Here is a 6,166-nt window from a genome sequence, read left to right as displayed (position 1 = left end):
TTTATGGCTAAATCGTTGTCCACAAAGTTCACAAGCATATGGTTTCTCGCCGGTGTGAATTCTCATGTGTGTCTTAAAAGTTGCTTTATGGCTAAATCTTTGTCCACAAAGTTCACAGGCAAATGGTTTATGTCCTGTGTGGATTCTCATGTGCATTTTTAAATATGCATTTGTGGTAAATCTTTTGCCACATTCGTCACATTCAAATTGATTCAGTATGATCTCAACTTTTCTGCATGACTGTACATTTTTTTCCACTTTTAGACCTTTTTTAATAACCACACAATTTGAAGACTTGTGTCTTGAATTACTTTTCACGTTTCTCTGAAGAGACAAGATGTTGTTGTTGGTCATGGTAGTTTCTGTTGATGAAGATGCTGCTTCTCTCTGGTCAGCTGAGCTGCTTTTTCGACTACATCCGTCTTCCTCTTGGTGTTGATAAAGATGTGACAGTAATGGTTTAGCTTCATCATCATAATCACTGACTTCGGTCTTTGAAGAGTTCACATTACCTTCACAAGAATTCAGATCTTGGTTTCTTCTAGTTTCTGCTGCCCCACAGTCCTCGCTACATGTGGCTGTTTCCATCTGGACAGCTGCTACTGGTTGGGAGATCTCTGTCCTCCAGTTGTTGATGAAGTTGTGAGGACAGAGGTTTCACTTCTCAGTTGTTTCCTTTTCAAAAATTAAATCGAACACCTTGAATGTCTAAAGCCACAGACCTCTTCCTCGTTGTTTCGTCAGTTAGCAAGGTAAAGCTACAGTTTTTTTTAATGCTAAACATTTTTGCTAGCGGAAAACTAAAGCTACAGTACACTGTGTGACGCTTAGGATAAATAACAACAACAATAAAATACAAACCTTATATCTGCAGTTGGTGGTTTGGGCTGAAGTCAAGTCTGTATGATGGTTTTATGTTGCTCAGTTTCTCCTACGCAACAGTTTCTGTTGACAGTTACAGATAAACTGGAGCAGAGCCTAAAAACTGTTTGACTTCTTTACAGTGCTCTCCAGCTGACGCTGTTGCTAGGCAACCACTCTGAGTTCAGTTAGCTTGATTGCTAACTGAAAATGCTAACTAAATAAAACACACAACTCACAGCTAACAACAAGTCAACATGTATATTTTTTGTCATTTAAGTCATAAGGAATTGGAGCTGTGCTAAACGACATCCACCAAAATTTACATCAGTATTTGATCATTTGATTTAGTTTTAGACACGTTTCGCATTCTAAAGTTGATTAAGCGTAGCGGCCATTTTGTGCATGCTAATGGCTGTTAGCTGTGGGGGTCATTCTGAATCAGGTTGATCTGATAAGTTAAGCAGTTGTAGATGCACATCCAGTGATTAAACATATAAAAATATCTATGTAGCTGCAGGTGAATAAAAAGTCAACCCACAATAAAACCATTCTGTCCATGATTAAGACTGATGCACCTCCTGATGAAGAACCATCTCGACGCTGTTCCAACAGAAAGAGGAAGTAAAATGTCAAGTTTTGGTTTTTTTACTTAGATGTTGGGAATGATTGGTTGCTATTTACTTTAAATAATTTTATTTGCACATACTAAATATGTTGCATTTTTTAAATTAGTTTTTCATATTAATGCAGCGTTCCAGAGGCTGGTGGCTCTTCCCCTTGAGGAGACGTTCCTGGTCCACCTGGACAAGCACTCAAGCCAGCTGATGAGGCATGCATCATCAATGGGGACACTGAGTGGACTACTGTAAGTAATAGCTATTTACTTTTGTCGCGGCTGATCCGCTGAAGCAATCAAAAGCCTGAAATCGACCCGGCCGCACATCCAGCACATATCATGGCCCGGCCTGCCCCAAATTCTGGTTGGGCCAGGCCGAGCTTCGGACCCCAGGTTAGAAATGACAGCTCAATCGTGCATCCCCATTTTAAACCACTTTTCATTCACAAGCTGGACATCTTGGACTTTATTCTTCATTTATTTTCCAAACTCTGTAGTCAAAGATTACAGTCTTCAAGTTTTAACACAATGTTCATGTCACTGCAGGGCAGCAGTGGAGATGATGCTCAGGTGGAACTCAAACATCTCACCATGGCAGTGTCTGTGATTCAGAAGGAGGGAGAGGGGTTGAAAGAACCTCCAGAAGACATCTTCATCGTCCTTGAGGGAGTGGAGGTGTTGCATGACCTGACTTGAGCCGCCTCAGCATGGGCCCTGCTTCTGGGTTTGATGCTCTGAACCTGGCGTATCCAGAGTCTCTGAAGTCTTCCAAAACATCTTCATACAGCTGAGCAGCACAAGACGTCTCCCAAAGGTCACGGTTTGTTTGGAAGACTTCAGAGCTCACAGTGAAGACACCGACGTGCCACAGGACAGAGCGTCTTCTGTCTTGATTGAACAGAAGAGCTCCATGTTTTGGAAGCTCTACAAGGTTTTGAACTGGACTTTATGAATTTATTTTGGACATCGTGCACGTGAGTAACACACAGAGTAAAATGTGTTCTGGTATTTGGATTTTTATTGATGAGCTTTTGATGTGCACTTCATTTAGGGAGTTGATCTTTTTTTTTTTGTCTTGTTCTATAAAGATCGATCTCTGCGCGGGAGGAGCTGTGGAGCAAAACTGTTCAAGAGTTTGAGATGTTTTCACAACAAAATTTAAAATGTTTCATTTATGCAACAGAGAGCTAACTTGAATTTCCGTTGAAAGTATTTTACTCTAACTGGAAAAACTAAAACAACGTGCTAAAACACACTTGATTTACGTTCGAGCTGTACTTTTAAGCACAACGTCGCTGATTATTTACTTTGGTTAGTTCCGTTTTTTGATTTGGAACAACTTAAAACGTTTGAGTTGACTTCCCATAAAATTGTGTCAGAAGGATTTGAATTCTTAAACACATTTAATAAACTAACTTATTGAATTACTTGTTACCAATTGAAACAATTAATTTAAGTTGGATCAACTTTTCTCTGTTTTCAGTGCCTTCAGAGCCTGAATATTTTATATTACTTTGACAACCCTGTCCAGTTGTATAAGCCAGTGAAAGTGCTGTTACCTAACTTCTGCAGACGAACAAGAAAGCAGCGTCACTTTTATTTTCAGAGCACTCCACTCCGTCGCCTCTGCCAGTTTTACCACACCCACCGGATTCCAGTCGAGGGGTGAAGCAACTTTAATTAACAAAACACTTTGCACTCAGCCGCCAGAGCACAGAGGTCATAGGTCGTCTGCTTTAGAGAAAGTGGGAATAAGTTTCCTCATTACGCACACTCCTTTCAGCCCCGAGGCCAAGGCAGGAGGTCAGGAAAGATAAGGCAAAGACGGATCGTCAGTCTCGAGACAACTGAATAAAAGACGAAAGCTGTGGACACAGCACAGAAATTGTTTCACCTGCAACAGGACCTTGTTATAAACCTTAATGGTTCCTGGACTAAAAAGATGAAAACATTACAAATATTTTCAGAAAGATCCTGGAAGGCACCACTTCATGGATGTTAGGTCTGAGCATCACCTCCTGCTGCATGAGGCCTGCAGATGTTTCTGCTGTCGTCACGTGGTCCAGCCTGGGCTCCGGAGTTATTTTGAGTCTTGTGGATTTAATTTTTCATCACTACCTTCTCTGAACGTCTGGACGACGTCTGGAGCTCTCTGGTGCCTGACCTCAGCCTGCGTCATCACCTGATCTCTGAATTAAATGTTTGATTTCTTCTACTCTGATAAATGTTTTTGATTTGAATTCTGGATTGGATCTTGAAATTAGATTTTGACCTTGAATCTGGATTGTTGACTTTGGTGAATGGATTTCTGACCTGTGTCTTTCGATCACCTCAGTTTTCTTGGATTATCTCTCAGGAAACCTCCGCTCACCTTCCGAGTCCTGCCTCCTCACCCCGACCCTCACGTTCCTCCCACCTGGCCTTCCATCCTCTCGCTTCCTCCCACTCATCGGCTCATCTTCATTCATCCCCCTCTTCTGGTTCCAGATTTCATCAAGTGATGAAAAAGCTTTTGTGTATCAGTACGGGGGGTGAAGCTGTGGAATGGTTTAAACATGGAAATGAAGCAATGTCCACACACAAAACAGTTTAAAACGTCTTTTAAGAAGATGCTCATCACTGCAGATCAATATGGGAAATAATGACTGTTATTACTGCTATTATCAATGTTGTTAACAATTAATGAATTTATCAATTATTACCTCATTGTGGTTGATCTGGAAATAATTTTAACATGTTAAAAATTATTGATGCTTGAGCATAATGGCATGCAAATATGAATGCATTGTACCAGTTATAGATATGATATACAAAGTATAAAATACTAAAAAAGAACGTTATAACCAAGTTACCATGAATAGTAAATTATTGGATGATGCTGTAGATGTAAGAGGGGCGGGTGCAATAAGTTTATACTTCTTCCCGCTCCTTTGAACGTGTAATTTGCTACTGTTCCTTTTTTTTCCTGCTTGCTTTTGTTTTGAATTAATTTTAATTTTATATAACTTTATTATTTTATTACACTAGGTTCGATAAAGTTAAACTCAACTCGGGTCTGACTCGTATCCTCAGAAAGGAAACGAGAAGTTGAAGATGTACTCGATCGGTTTGTCCGTATTCTTGAGACCAGTCCCTCCAACTATCGTTAACATGAACTCTTAATCATATCTGGTTGTCACTTTTAGATTCTGTAAAGTCAAAAGTAAAAAAATATACAATGTTATTTGTCCTGGCAAGAGCACATGGGTTTTACAGCTTCTCTTTTTTTTTTAACCAAAACATTATTTTTCTTCTTTCGGCTGCTCCCTTCTTCAGAGGTCGCCACAGAGAACTAAGCAGAACATCACCCTCAACCTGAAGAGATCAATCCACCCTTTTCTCACTGAGGACCATGGCCTCAGATCTGGAGGTGCTGGTTCTCATCCCGGCTGTTTCACACTCGGATGTGAACCGCTCCACCCACATCCATCCGTACCCTGAGGAACACGGGCTTCTCCAAGTCTATTAAACACATGAAGACTGGATAGGCAAAGTCCCATGACCCCTCAAGGATTCAAGTGAGGGTAAAGAGCTGGACCAGTGTTCCACGGCCAGGACAAAACCCGGATCGCTCCTCCTGGACCTGAGATTCAACCAACGATCAAACTCGATTCTTAACACATCATATTTTTTATGGAGTAGTTTTTTTTTACTGATCATATGCAGGATGGAGTTTTGGAGAGCAGGCGGAGTTGTCAAACATCTGCGGTTTGGCTTTTGACAGAACTTGGAGGATGACACACTGGAGACTGGTACAAGTAAGGACAAGGTGTCAGACTGGTTCAAAGCACTCAAGAGTTCTGCAGGGACAAAGGTAAGTAAAATTAATTACTTCAAGCAGTAGAGGAAGAAAGTCTCTAAGGTTACTCAGAGGGTTGCCAGCTGATTATCACCGTATGGCAACCAACGGTCAAACGAAGACTCATGACCCAACTCAGCCTTAAGTAGGTTGTGAGGTAATGAGCAGCCATGAGGAACATCAGCGAGGACACCAGCCCTGCACAAAATCAGTCCTGTGCAACAAGATACAATTCTTCTTTACCTTGTGTTTATTTCTGTACTGAAAAACTGTTAAAAAATAAATTAAATATAACAACCAAAGTTTAAACAAGATGGTGGTTTTTGATAAAAGAATGGAAGTTTGAGGTGGGGGAGTGATTATTGCTGCACAGAAAATATGAAAATGAAAATCACTCTGCAGCACATGAAAGGTTGCAATCAAGCAATCAAATCTAAAAACTTGATTATTTTTCATTCCAACAAGAGATAACAGCTCCTTGTTGGAAGCTACTGTCTAAAAACAATTTATTGCACCAACTTCTAACCCCTGGCCTCCTTTCTGAAAATGTTTCCTGCACCTTTTCTCTGCTTGCAGACGCACTCGAGTCTTACAGTCTTAACGTAAAAGCATCCTCAAAAGAAAACACGAACGCACCGCCTTTCACGTAACTCTTATGAGAAACAATGGCAGCCCAGCAGAGCTTTGCTTAAATTAGCTCGCGTTCTGAGTGGCCTCGTTGCTCCGTCTTCCTGCCCGGAGCTGTGAGCAAGCAGCAACTCAGTAAGGAAGGGCAGGAGATCGTGGGAACGTGCATGTCACCGCAGCCCAGGCCATGTCCTAAAGAAAGTTCCTCCAGAAAACAACCG

This window comes from Nematolebias whitei, chromosome 10 (genome assembly GCF_014905685.2).
Source record: "Nematolebias whitei isolate Nwh7 chromosome 10, NemWhi1, whole genome shotgun sequence".
NCBI classification, from domain to species: Eukaryota; Metazoa; Chordata; class Actinopteri; order Cyprinodontiformes; family Rivulidae; genus Nematolebias; species Nematolebias whitei.
This window is presented reverse-complemented; position numbering follows the sequence as displayed.